The 15,928-nt window shown below is 35.8% G+C and overlaps 1 pseudogene; it reads left to right on the top strand.

Moving 5' to 3' along the window:
• The window catches only part of LOC139114979 (arylsulfatase B-like), a 33,778-nt pseudogene that overhangs the window by 11,341 nt on the left and 6,509 nt on the right, over window positions 1–15,928 (top strand).

Raw genomic sequence — 15,928 nt, 5'->3', positions numbered from 1 at the left:
GTAAAGTGTGGAATTTTTGCCAACATTTCTCTACACGACCGGTTGCGAGGTTAAGGCTTTCAGATTTTTGACTTTTTTCAGAAATTTCTCTCAATGGCAGGTCACTAGGGAGCTCCTTTACCGTTTATTTATGAATAATACGTTGTGTACCTTTCTGTTTACTTACGAATTCATGAATATTCTAAGCGTTCACTAGTTTTACGGAAGACATCGTGACACAGTGTATGTGATCTTCAACCCTTTCCTTATTTTACTACGTGTGTGACAGCTACGGTGTTGACTCAATCAATTAATCCGCTGATACGGATAGCGGATTAGCAAGTTGGCAATGTTTTCGGAGCAATTATAATGGTGTATACACAAGTTGGGGAGGAGATAAGGACTTGACGGTAATATATAAAGCAGTCAGACGTTGTGAAGTCGAAATCTTTATTTGAAATACCACAGTCAAAATTAATAAAATTACTTGTAGTAATAAGAAAGCATTCAGACGGTGTGAAATTGAACTCTTTATTTGAAATATCACAGTCAAAATTAATAAAATCAAATAAGGTAAACTGTTGAACAAAAAGCTCTCCTCCCCACCCAAGGGGACTGATTTCTTCCCAATGTGTAGAATCTCACCATTTGGCGAAATATTCAGTACAGCTCAAACCTTACCAACTCGCAAATGTCATTCGCATTATCCTGATATGAATAAAAATGTTTCGAAAAACAATATTTTGAATAGCAATATTGACAAATCCAGAATTTTCTGATTAAAAAGCTAAACCAAAATGACCATCACTGAAAATCAGATGTTTTCATGAAAATAATTGGAACTCAATTCATGGTTTTCTTTTTTACACTTTTTCCTGAAAATATATCACTTCAAAATTACTTTCTTTTTCAATCCGTTTTTTTCTCATTAATTTCTTTATTTTTGTTTTGCCATTTTAGTTAGCAATATACCCAAGGAAAAACCTAATTTTTTCTGGGTTTTCGTAAAAGGGGAACTCTTTTTCGTTGTGTTGAAAATGTTATGGAGCCTTCAGTAATTACGGGGGTTGGGCCGGGGGAATAGGGAGGTCACTTTTTACTGTCCAAGGAAAGGTAACTGTTTATAATCCTATCTTGTGGGGAGGATCACTTTCAACAGAATCTGATTTTACGGCAAAACCTTCGATTTTCCATGTGACATTTACTTTTTTAGTTGATAGGAAATCACCAATGAAATACACCGATTCTTTAAATATGCATTATCAACAAGTTTCACGAGTAAAGAAAGTGCAGTGGTATCCTACATTGTACACCTTGAACTGTACACTTAAAACTGATGAAGGACACGAGACAAAAACATATGGGACAGGTGGCTAAGTGTATACAAACTATCAGGAGTCTATAAATGCACATGCATTGTTAGTTTAATATTGGAAAGAAAAGCATCGGTCCTTGTTCTCTCATTGACTACCATGTATAGTGAATCAACATTTCGGTGAAATTCGAAATCAAATTTCGTGCACACACATGGACTTGTAACCAACATAGTCTAATCAAGTACATTAATTTCAACAATCAAGCTGACATATAAATACACTAATTTGACTAGTTTTCAATTGGAAAAAAACCCATTATTCATTGTTTCCTCATAGACTACCGTGTATAGTGAATAAACATTTCGGTGAAATATCAAAAACACATTTCTTGCACACACATGAAACCACACTAGTCTAATCAAGTACATTTATATCAATTACCAAACGTCCATGAATATAATGCACAGATATTGCTAGTATTATATTTAAAAAAATGTTCATAGTTGTCTGTAGTGTCGAACATTTTTGATGAAATACGAAATCTAATTTCTTGTACACAAATGCACCTTTTACGTCCCACTTCAAGCAACGTACATTTAAATATCTTATCAAACATATATAAATATACTAATAAGCTTATACCTTGTTTTATGGGGGAATATTTTCAACAGTTTGCCTGATAGCTCCATGTATTATGATATACCACATTTTAGGGTGAAGCACTATATCAGCCACATCTTGTCTCCTTATAGTTGCACAAAATATGGTGACCCTCCCGCAAATGTATGAAATATCATGTCCCTTCAAAAATGCTTGAGTGATAAATTGCGACCTTTCCTCCAAAAACGCCAGCCCTCCCCAACGTAATTTCTGATCCTAACATGAAACAATAATCCAATTGTTATGCAAATTAGCTGATATTGTTTCATTTAATCCTGGGGGAGAACACTGCAGTAGGTTGGGGAAGGTTTAAGTTTTAGAATGGCGGATAGGGGAGGGTCACATTTTACAGTACCAGGTGTGCACGGAATTCCCCCTGAAGGCTCCCTTATATCGTCTCTTGTTTCCCCCTTGTTCACATAAACTTTAGGTGAAAGGTCAAATAGCGTCAAGTAACACCTTAAAATATTACATTCCGCGTCATCTGGCAATATTATATATTATAGCCCAAACACGGGACTATGTGCCCGAGGGTAGTGACATTTGCCGAGGTAAGGAGGACAAATTGTCTCCTGTCCTGACGGTACATCATATTCCCTTGTTTGGGCTATACATGCCTCTCTTACACAGGTTTCTCTCAAAATATTTAGATTTATTGGTAAATGATAATCAAGTGTTTTACTTTCGTCTTAGACGAAAATCTGTTAAAATGGAACGATTTTCAGCATCAAACGGAGCATGATATATTTAAACTACTGTTACTACTGTCGGCCCATGGGGCTATGTCAAATACCACCAGAATTTCGTCAACCGTACCCGTTAACGTACCGTACCGTATCGTACTGAGCAATATGATCAACATGAAAGTGCATGTACCAGATCTGTACCTGAACCGTGCCGAACCGTACGCGTACCGTACCGTACAGTATCCGTACCGTACATGCGTTTCCTATTTTGACACGTACTGTATACGGTTTATCAATTTTTTATGCAAAATTTTCCTAAAATCGGACTTCCTATGCGAAACATGAAATTTCAACACTTTTACATCCAAAAGTTTTCAAATTGAAAATAGTTCCAGTTCGCTTTCTGTCCAGTGATGATTATACGGCCCGCGACGTCATTGACGAGTTACCATTTATGGAGCACGCGACGTTCGATATACGAGGCATGTAATAATAGGTAATTCACAAAATACCGGGATATCCTTGTAAATATTGTGCAGCGAAGGTATAGCCCGCGATGCTATGCATCTTGGACAATACATCTGCAGCACGATGTACTGAACATTAGTCCGGGTATTTTGTGAATAACTTTATAATTATACACCTTTTAGTCCAATTTTACCAGGAAAATTTGAAATGAAGGCGTTTTTTGCCGCCTGTCGCGCACTCCTTAGCACAATCGCGAGCAGGACTTGGAACATCTTCAGCGAGTCCGCTAATCGCGCAGCGCAGGGTGCGCGGTAGAGATTGTAGGTCAGCAGAATGATTTTACTCAAACTCAATGGTTTTGACTGACTATTATTCACTGCGTGAAGTACTGAAAAAATATTTGCCTGTAAAAATGTAAAATCTTCTCTTGTTCTGTACCTGTGTTGACGTAAAGGTGTGATGAACTCAAACGTCAAATAGATCTCAATAGCACCTGCATTATTGTACTCCGTGTTAAAGTTATTGGACTCCTCGTCCACTGATACCGAAACTTACTGTATGACGAAACTCCATAGCCTACAGACGCAGGTGCAAAATACTGAGTATTACAGTGCGTGTCGAAAAGTTCAAGAAAAGGCATTTCGACAGATTTGAAAGTACATGTTTATCTGTTTTACTGACATATTAAAAAGTACATCAAGGTAGAGATATTTTCACTCACTACACTTCCCATTCAGGTGGCATCTGGGCTTTTGTAAAGATGAGTATACACCAAATGGAAGAGGCTTTGATCACTTCTACGGTTTCTACACGGCTGCTACTGACTATTACACACATAGAACTGGTCAGTACTTGCGACTACTTATCATGAAATATTGCAATTGTTACTGTAATTATTTGCCATTAAGTTTGATTGATTCAATATATGTGGCAGCATCACGATGATATACAAATAAAAGCACATTTTCTATGATTACATCGGCAAAATATTTTATGCCTATCGTCTGATATTTCTCTGCTAAGCATTTATCACCGACAAATTATTAGAAGCAGGATTCGCAAAATGCTTTACCGCCTCTTGTGCTCATGAGGGTTGTCGATAAAGTTAAATTTATGTCATTATTAGTAGGAGTGTCATTGTCAACGGGACGTAACCATGGTCACCATTGTCATTATTGCTGCCTCTTGCTGTATGTCGTATCTGAATATGGCAAAAAACGACGACTCAAAAAGGCGTCATTTGTGATAACATCTTCTAGGTGCGAAAAAATTCTTAGATTTAAGAGAAGACTTTACGCCGGATTGGGATCAAAAAGGCGTCTATTCATCGGTAGGTTTTTGCCAAAATATTTATCTAATAGTATCCCTATGTAATTCGTTTGAAAAATGTCTAATAGTATCAATAAAAGATTATCATCTAAAAGTAATTCTTCTCTTACATTATACTTTGCAATTTTCTCTCACTCACTTCTTTCCTATGCAAATGCCAAAGCTTAACATAGTTATTACAGAAAAATATAATGTATTAAACTATAGTTGTAAAATATGTTCATTGTAAAACATACACTACTCATTAGGGAAATATGCTTTCCCTAATGTGTGACCAAATGACTTGTTCATGAGTTGTTAGAGCGGATATAAGTACGAAATTGCAATTTCTTGAGAAGTTGGGCTATACACAAGTGGACGGTTGCATACCGTCTTTATCGACAGAAAATTGTCTGTTCCACAGAGCACTAGACTCCGTTGTAAGTGATATGTACTGCCATTGAAAACATGCCTATCGTCTGCGGGATTGTCTGTTTACACGAAAATGCTGACCAAGTCTATCTTGTGAATTCACTCTGACCTTACAGTACCTGTTCTCTGAGAAAGCTTCCAACTATGTGGCCAATCACGACAAGAGTAAACCGCTGTTTATGTACTACTCGTTGCAAAGCGTGCACGGGCCACTGCAGGTATGTTGCACTTGCACATGTACTGTAATGTTCATATTTCAAAAGTTAATTTCCTAAACTGGTTATAAGCTTATTATCTTACGTTAAACGACAGTTGCTGATACTTTCGCAGTCATAGTTTTAGATGTCGACTACTGCCGAAACTTGTTTTACTCCAACAGGCTTGTTGAGATACACCATATTGCGCTTGACATTGACAACCCAGCCTGTATATGTAATTTGCATTGATATTATTTGCAAGTAAAATAGTGTCTGGCCATGAATTCAAATGTATACAAAAACTGTGCAATAGACATATGTTGACTATGTGTTTACAAACTAAACACTTAGTGTTTCAACATGCTTTGGGTAGTAGCGCAAGAATTATAGTTGACAGACAAAACAGACATTGGAAAAACGTCATAACTTTCACCTACCATATCGCTGAAATAAAACATATGAACATAGCCTTTCATATACAATGCCGCTTCACAGAAAACCGTGCCATACGTTTAATGTCGAGGAATTCAGATGCACCAGCATGTATATCACAATTGCTTGAAAAGAGGGTTTACTTTCAATTTAAGCTACCTCGACAATATATGAAATACACATACAGTGTCTATATCACCGCACAGTAAACCGACATACAATAATTTGTCTCTGTGATTATATTACTTCTGATCAGTCTTTACGTTTCTTTCAAACTTCATTCTATTACATTGCATATTTATGTTTATTCAATATTTGTTTGTTTGTCACGTATTTTAGGTTCCTGAGAAGTACCTAAACAAGTACTTGTTTGTGGAGAATCTGGGACGAAGAACTAAACTAGGTAAACTAGTTCTTATTCTTCTTTAAACGTTGTCTTGCGCTTACGTAAATGGTCGATATTCTTTAGCATTTTAGTAGATGGTAACTAGCAACATGCTCCTGAATAACTCTGTCTGACAGGTTGTCCTTTTGGGATTATTTCAGCCATGATAACAGCGATGGACGACTCGGTGGCTGGTCTTGTCAAGGCATTCAAGAAACATGGGTTGTGGACTAACACACTGCTGATTTTCCAGTCAGATGTATGTAGTACAGACTAGAAGGGAATCATTGGTAAACTGGCAACAGGGTGACAGATCAGCGGTTTTATAGAATGACTGCCTGAGTACCAATTTGGCCATTCATAGTCTGGTGCCCAATAGAAAGACATAAACGTATATATATACATGCATACAAAAACTATCGAAAACAGTCGAACAGATACAAATGAATGTTCGTGGTACAAAATGTTTTGAGTGAACCTTCGCTCATTCAAAGACATAAATTACCCGACAACAGCAACCACTGCATTTTTCAAGGACACTGAAGAATTGCGTCCTCTTTTTACGAAGCCTGTCAGTTTAAGCCACAAACCGATAACTAAAGCGCTTATGTTTTGTCTTAGAATGGGGGAGCAGCAAACGATAATAACTTCGGTAACAACTGGCCACTTCGTGGTTCCAAGAAAACCCTGTGGGAAGGCGGGACACGGGTTGTCACTTTCGCTCATGGTCCAATGCTGAAGAAGACTGGCTATATCAATAACGAGTGAGTAGTTTTGTGCAGTTTCTGTATTTACAAAATAAATTGACATATCAAAAGTTTAGATTATGCCCGATTCTTTATGCAAAACCAACGATACAAGAAAAAGAGAACTCATTTCTCTAACCGATCGTTTCTTGTGATTATCTTTATTTTTATCTCATGTTAGGTTATCTTTCTTTTAGAATGACCTTGATCTTACTAAATAGTGATGCAATTGTGATATACGTCACAACCACACACCATGAGACTGTAAAGTAATAATATGATGGCGAAAAGCTAACATATATACAAAATGTCGATTACGAAATCTTCTAAACACGAGTATTTGGTAAAATTTTAGGTTTATTTTGCACTTGTAAAACAATGTCTTTAAGGACGCTATCGAAGGCAATGTAAGACCAGGATCACACATAATATCATCATTTATAAAATGTATAATTATACATCTACCATCGAGAACAATATAATTTTCCGTGTGCTCAAAAGCCTTACGAAACGCCCGTCCCCCAAAATTTACTGTTTCAAGGCGCCCCATCCCTGGCGGCTATAGATCTGCACATTCAACGTTTTCAAAGGACCCATTAGTCGGTGGACAGAACATACCTTGCGCTCCTTAAGTGTAGTGCACAGACTAGCTAGAGGCGCCGCCGGGATAGCATTCCACACTTGAGCTATAAATCGGAAGAATCATTTTTGACATTGCACAAAAACGGTTCATACTTGGGCAATTTGATTTCTTAGTCATGTATGTTTATGTATAATAAGGTTATCACGAAAATACCGCAAAGAATGCACCTGGACATTTGCGACAAGCATCGGCCTTTGGGTAAGATGACACGCTGCGCCAATCTGCGTCAATGTCCACGTTTATCCTCGGCGGTACTTTCGTAATAATATCATAATGTAACATAGTATAACATAACATAACATAACATAACATAACATAACATAACACAACATAACCTAACCTAACATAACATAACATAACATAACATAACATAACATAACATAATATAATATAATATAATATAATATAATATAATATAATATAATATAATATAATATAATATAATATAATATAATATAATATAATATAATATAATATAATATAATGTAATATGATATAATATAATATAATATAATATGATATGATATAATATAATATAATATAATATAATATAATATAATATAATATAATACATATAATAATATAATATATATAATATAATATAATATAATATAATATAATATAATATAATATGGTATTGTATGATATGATATTATTAGTCTATAGGTAGGTAGGTAGGTAGGTAGATTGGTAAATAGACAGACAAACATACAGATAGACAGACTGATAGATAGATAGATAGATAGATAGATAGATAGATAGATAGATAGATAGATAGATAGATAGATAGACAGACAGACAGACAGATAGATAGATAGATAGATAGATAGATAGATAGATAGATAGATAGATAGATAGATAGATAGATAGATACATACATACATACATACATACATACATACATACATACATACATACATACATACATACATACATACATACATACATACATACATACATAGACAGATAGATATAGATAGATAGATACAGAGATACGTAGATCGATACATAGATACATACATAGATACATTGATAGATATCTGGTGATATGGTGTACACAATTTTGCTCAAATTTTAGCAAAATAAATTTCCACCATTTTCTTCAACATCGGGGATCGTCGTGAGAATATGGTACTATCGCAACACATTTTCTTAAAAATACAGATCAGAAATTCAAAATTGCGGCCATGCATGTGTAAACTCCATTGGAAAATAACATTTTGATTTTCGATTAATAAGATGGTGAAAACTTTATTGGTTCAAAGAGATACAAAATGCGCACACATATTGAAAATATTGCGCGAATATGTGAGTCCGCGAGATACTTCAAAGCGTATGCTACATACGGTAAATGATGTCGAATACTTTCCACCAATTAATTGTAGGGTATGTTGAAAAGCAGATTGTTGACGATTTTTTTTGGGTCCATTGCGATATTTCAGGATTATGCATATTGTAGACTGGTTTCCGACTTTGGTCAACTTAATCGGTGGTGAATCAGGTAAATAAAGTTCAAAATTCTTATTTGCATAAAGATTGTTTACGTCAGACTTCTTTCAAAGAGATGGTTTTGTAAACAATTATATGTACTTATTCTGTCGTTCTTTAGTTTTACATTTAGTTTTTTTCGTCCGTGTAAGGGGTCGCTGCACATAACTCGACGTATTTTGCTTAAATCACGCTTTGCAAGGGAAAACTTAACTTTCCAATAATTTGTCGACGAAAAATGTTATATTGGTCGGGTTCACTTCTACCACAATTAGCCGTCGTAAGTTTGATGAGATTAGACACAATTTTAAATATATGCAAATGCATTTTAATCACCGGATTTCTTGGGTTTTTTCCTCCTGTATGTAGAATTTCTGAAGAACATACCTTCACCCTGAGGGTCACGTTGTGCAAAAATTTCATATTTCATTCTTTAAATACTGTTAAAAAGCAATTCAACTTTTGGTTATAATGATTTAATCACGCCTTTATGTACTAATCTTTTATTGCTGCTTTTTCATTCTTCTTGTTCTACATTAACTCTAGTTTTAAATTTCAGATATACAGCATAGCAAGAGCACTTACATTCTTGACCTTACTTTAGCGACTCTACGAAGCAATATATTAAATGTAAACCTCACTTCGTTTCAGATTCAGACATGGACGGTCTCAATTTATGGGACACAATATCCAAAGGGACCCTTCACCTCGTACAGAATTTGTTTACAATATTGACGAAGAAACTGATATTCCTATGCGAGCCATTCGGTAAGTCGTCACGTCATATATCACTTTAGTACTTACATAATAATGCTGAAATTTTCATCTATTTTTTTGTAATCATCCTATCGTAAAATGCAGGAATCAATATCGCTAGGGACATGATATGATAACGGTCTGAAAGTCAAACAGCAGAATTTTGTAAGCGGCACAAATCTCGATTCAAACCAATATATAATTATGTTTATGGTGAGCTTTGGAACTTTGTTAATGGTTTTAACTTGTAAACGAACAAAACTAGTCTCATTCACAATTTTGAAAAATTGTGACAACACGAATATGCATTTGTGAGTTGTGAGTTTTTGTGAGAAAAACTGTCACATTCTTTATAAATCGGGAAGAGTTGAACTGTGCCATAAATTTTTGTACTTCATACACGGAAAGATTCCGCGATCCTTTAGCGAAATCACCTTTACTATATGTAGCTCCAAAAGGTTGCGATTCTCGATATGACAGCTGGAAATGACACTCTTTTACAACAGTTTAATTCCTCCCATTCAGAGGTTGAAGGCCTAGTAAGACCGTCCACTTAGTTTAAAATCTAATCTTGCAGATGAAACTGCGATTGAAATCTTTACCTCACCAAATTCAAAGATTTAAAATATATTCATTGATTATGTTTCAGGATGGGAGATTACAAATTGATACACGGACGGGCTGGCAATCCAAGTAAGCAAACGTAATTGATTCATATAAAGCTAAACACTGATAAATTTCGATGTACGCACATGCCTCAAATAATGTTAACACATATCAGTAAAGCGACGCTACTATCCGGTTACTTATTTAGTTTCAATACTTTTCTTCAATCACTATTTACAATGATATTTAACATCATGAACATATTGAAAAGTCACCAACCCTTGTCAGGAAGACTGTATCTAACCTCCTGTATTGCTAAACCCGATGACTTAATCATTGCAGTACAAAACCTGCTTCAAGGTTGTATTTTCTATGGAAATCCAGAAAAAATATGGCCTATTAACGATAGAGCTGCAAACCAATACTACAACACAGGACAGGAGGTGTTAAATACCCCGACTTAAAAGTACGGTTGGATTTACACCAGATGATTTTGGTCAAACGTATTCTTGGTGCGAAAGATGAAAGCTGGTCTTACAATACATTGTATTATGTGTCGCTTTTGAATACAACGTTGTTTCATCAATGTCAGTCGCAAACCTTTTACATGAAGAGATTACATGGATAATCTACTATCCTTGTACAAGCAAGCTGTGAAATGTTACCATAGCTAAATAACAAAGCGTTGCATTCAACCAAATGAAAACGTTTCTGAGAATACGTTTTCTTCGTAGACAAGACATATTATAACCTTTTTTATTGTACGCAAGAGCGACGGTTTCCGTTGCAGAAACTCACATGCAAACAAATACACATTATTGTAACCCTTGACCGCAGCTGTCTATTAAAATCCGTCAAAAGATGCCCTCATATAAAACAGGTTTTCCTTCAAGTTGATGATTTTAACCTAAAAGTATGCTTTAATAGTACTAAATCTCCAATAAAAGAATGTAAACATTCTTGTCACGGATAGTTCTATCTAACAAATTTCTCTTCTTTTGGAGGAAAATACCATTTATGGATTGTTATGTCTGGAAGGAGATAAGTAAACCTTTGAAATCGCTAATGTATATATGAGAAATACATTGTACTTGGTGTTATCTAAATAATTTTTATCAATTTGAAATTTTGTTTACTTTCTTTTATTGACTTAGAAATAGACTATATATTAGGCCTCATATTGGCAAACGAGCGAATTGTCACAAATTATGTGTATACCAGAACAAACAACAACAACAACAAAACAAGAATGGAAAATGTACAGACGCATATCGTACTTGTTGTTGGTGATCCCCTAAAATATTGGCTCACTTGTACAACTTTTTCATCATTTAACCTAAACTGTACAATTATCAGACAAAATCCATATAGTCATGATGTAATTGTAATTAACTTGCTATTAGGAAATTTAACTTGATGTTAAATGTTAATATTGTTTTAAGAGTATGTATATTATAATAGGCATCACAAGCTACACTATTCGACTTCCACATAGAACGAATTGTCACAAACTGTGTGTATACTAGATTACATACTAGGTTGTTTTACAATTGCATTGTATAAAGATTTCTGTGAGCTGGAGTTTAAAATTTCTTTTGTTAGTTTACATTTTTGCAGCCTAAAAGGAGAAAGTTAAACAGACAAAAGTATTTGTTGATGATCAAGACTTTCAGCTTCAAACATAACATAAAATTATACATATATAAGAGTTACAGAAAATGGTTGCATATTATTGTACTAAAGGACAGGCATTGTCTTGTTATTTGTTTCAATTGAATTTATAAAATTTATATAAATCCAAACACAGCGATAGATAATTGTACATAAATTAAAGGGTTAAATGCAGAAGGCAACAAACTCAATTTGAAGTCATTCTTCTTCAACTTCTAATGGAAGGAAGAATGTGTCCTGGGGAGTATTCAGACTCGCAAACTTTTACATTGTAGCCCGGCACTTGTTAAGGGCTAATTTTTCAAAATCATTAAGGAAATACAGTTTTCAAAGGTTTATATACCTTTGTGACAATCGAGAATTTTATTTTCCCACGAAAAAAATAGGGAAGAATTGCCGCTATTTTGAATTTCAAATATCGGTAAGTATGGGGTATTTTGTTTCTTTAGTAGCAAACTCTCGCGGTGATCCCAATTTTTATTCATAATTTTGAAAATGGTTGAAAATTTGCCAGAGGAAAGATTGAACAAAAGTTTTTCTTTCGCTGCGCGAACTATCTTAATTGGCGGTTTCATTGATGGAAGGGTGGATTAAGTCTGCTGCATCTTTGATGAATGTATTTCTGTTTTCAGGTCACTGGCTACCTCCTCCCGAAAACTACTCCCTCGGAAAAGCAGAGGATGGTCGTATCATTAAAGAGTACACAAGGCTTTTCAACCTAAAGGGTAGGAGTGTCTGATGTGTTAGAATATCACAACAGATGGCAATCATTGGTTACCAAACCTTAATATCGACAAAAATCTTGCAAATATCAATTCGGTGGCGACCAATTCGCCTCATTTAACCTGTGCTCGTAACTGTATGGCTGGTACTAATTTGTCTTGATAAGACATGGGTCTTTATCATTATTGAATCTTTGGAAAAAACAATCGAAATAATTTCAACCACTAGCATTTCCTATAGAAATACGCTGTTACAAGGCTGTTGAATTGTATAGCTCACAAGTTTTTAACAGAATAATTTAATTGTATGATCGGCTTAAGGCTCCAGTAGCAGTATTTTATAATGTATTTTCCGTCATTTTCGTTCTCTTTATATAACATTTTTTCTAATGCTTAGCTAAAATTAGTAGTGTGTAACTAGTCAACGTAGCGTGTATGTGGTTAATATTCGTTTTTATTGTTCACAAATGCACTTTAGTCCAAATGAGATTTGTTTTTAAATAAGAGCATTGCATATTATAGTCCATAAAATTATTATTTCAGAAAACTTTCAGGAGAACAGAAGAAAACATCCTTGTCGCGCTGAACTTAAATGGTGACACTACATTGACATTAACTAGTCCGTGGGCTGGAGGGGCCCACCGTGCACCCTTCCCCTCATCCCTACTACATGGGTATTTTTTTGTTCTTTAGGACCTGCTGAACAAGAAAAAAGATGTTAACATTGCATATTTTGGGATGCACTACCTATCTGGGCTGGTTTTTTATTTTGCATGTACCGCAAAAAAATTGCGAAAAATGGATAGGGGTAGGGGGTACTATATCCTCCCCTACATTAAGTAAACTAGCATAGCACAAACCATACATTTTTGGAAAGCTCAGATTCTGCTCGTTATGAGAAACACCAATTTTAGCAAAATTAATTTGTGTACGTAGACAAGGACGACTTTAAAATAATTTTTTTTTGACAATTTTGACATTTTTTACCCAAAATACCATGTAACAATTGTGATTTACTTTTTATTAAGCAAAATTTTGAAAGCTTTCTGTGTTTGAATTATTTATTCCAACATATTAAACAAGAAAAACAGTGTTAACATTAGATATTTAAAGTGTATGTCCCGCATAAATTCAAAGTTAATTTTGCTTAAAATGAGCCATGCTATATGATTTGGCCACCCCTACTTTATCAAATAAATGCATCACCCCAATGAAACGACGCTGTTAAATATTATAAAAATGCAATATGTTGTGCGACTTTGAAGTTAGCTGCCATTCGGGTCTTTTCGGAATTCGCGGGCATTGCCACCGGAAATGACGTAACTAATAGAATGTACTAGTGAGTGTGTTCACCTCGGCCATAGCGAATGCTTACCGCTGTGGCTTCAACATGGTGAGAAGTTACGCCTTTGGTGGCTGAAGTAACTGCAGCCATTGTCAGTTTATTGCATTGTAGGATGCCGTATTAGCCGCATTTGCCAAAATTACAAGAAAGGGTCGAAAAGACGCATTCAGACAAGCGTTTTCTGCGGTGCACATTTTCGAGTGCCGTGACTTCGCGTCGAATAAACACGGTTCGGAAGCCAGATGTACGGTAAGATAGACTTTAATTCCTGGAGTTACTACATCGATTATGTGATCACAATGCCGTACCAGTACGACCATTGTCACCAGAAAGCGTTCGCGTGTATCATCATCAACTGTGGACAAGAGCGAGAACAGCAGCAAGACTGCGACAGGTTGCCCAAAACATGTCAAGGATGCGGGGGCCGCGGAGAAGTATGGCCGTGTTTACATCCCCCCAAGACTGATCGCCGATTCAGCTGCTTTACGAAAGTGATTGTAAATAAATAAATGGATACAAGTACTAGATCTCATGCATGTGTGACTCTATAATTAGTAACGTTAGGAGATATCTAATTTTATATTCCTAAAAAGTTTACGTATTGATTGACTGACTCTTTGCGAGAATGAACGATAGGTTGTGTATAATACAGCACGGCGCTGCCAGTAACAGTGACACAACGTGTAGCAAAGAAGTTTATACTGTTGACGAAGCAGTCGCGTTGTCGTCATCTGTTCCCTTCTGCTAGACTAAGTCTCCCCTAAAATATTTTAGCTTCTTTGAGAATTTCGCAGTCATGAAACAATGAACACTGTGCTTTATATCGCTGACACTTAATCAAGAAAAAACCTGCGGAAGCGTAGCTGATCACTCCGTCACAGAAATGGCCAGCTGAGCCGCCCGGCCTCGGGTGCCAGTGTGCCCGATATTTACATCATGTCAATTTTAATTTATCTCTTCCCGAGAATTTGGCTAGACATGTCTTTACGGTCACATATTTTTAAAAGTGCCAATGTTCATGTGAGGTTTTATAACGCCAAACTGAAGATTTTGCGGCGAGAATACTACCTTTGGTGTTATGCTAACATGACCCTCAGCCTGTTCCACTTCCAGCTAGCTGTTGATAGGAAAGATGTGTGTTATGAACGGTGGACAATTTTTAACTTGATCTCTACTACATTTATCTACAAGCGTCATGGCGTAATTAAAATTTTTATACACAGATTTTGAGCGAGGCAATTTGTGTTGAGAAGTAATAATAAGGTGAGATGGCAACTCCAGACATACTTATATTTTGATAGCTTGTGGTTGTGTGTACGGTAGTGCACTGGTGTGTTTGACTGTGGTCACGGTGGGCTTGTCAATGACGCGACGGTCAACAAGAGTTCCGCTCTTGTTCTCGTTTAGGTTAAGGTTCCGACTGTTAAAATTTGCAGGCCTGTAAATTCTGAACAGCTTTGTCATATCTTCTGTGACGATGACATTCTCAGTTGCACAGCTTTCACTCATGAATTATCACTATCTCCATATATAGTCAATGCACGAAGTCACAATCACCCGTTCTATTAGTGACGTCACAGCTACTTACGCCAAAACGGGACGAGCTCGGCAATTTCCGTAAAATGTCGCCATGATGGAAATCGAAAAGTGCAACTTTTCCCGTGTTTTCGTCGAAATAACATAATACAACCGTCTAAAAACCGCTCAAATAAGCTTCAGTTTGTATGTAAATGTTTTTTTTTATTAATACCAATTTTATTGTCAATCAGAACTAAAGTATACGCCCCAAGTCAAACGAAAAAGTCTCAAATTTGGCAGGACTCACACTTTAACTATACACTACTTCCCTGGAGTCAATTTTGAATTGCGTGTATCTGTATGGGGTGTGCAAAAGCTAGGGGTAGGGGTACAACTTCTTTCCTTGATGAAGTAAACTGGCTTGAAATGCCATATACCTTATAGTTTTAGAAGGCTGAGATACTGGTCTTTCTAAAATGCATAAAGTTTTAGTTTCAAAAAATGACGTCATAGAATTGGATAACTTCAAATCGATTTTTCTGGCAATTCAGTATTTTTAACCGGAAGAAA

Source organism: Ptychodera flava, chromosome 1, assembly GCF_041260155.1.
Source record: "Ptychodera flava strain L36383 chromosome 1, AS_Pfla_20210202, whole genome shotgun sequence".
NCBI lineage: Eukaryota > Metazoa > Hemichordata > Enteropneusta > Ptychoderidae > Ptychodera > Ptychodera flava.
This window is presented reverse-complemented; position numbering and strand designations above follow the sequence as displayed.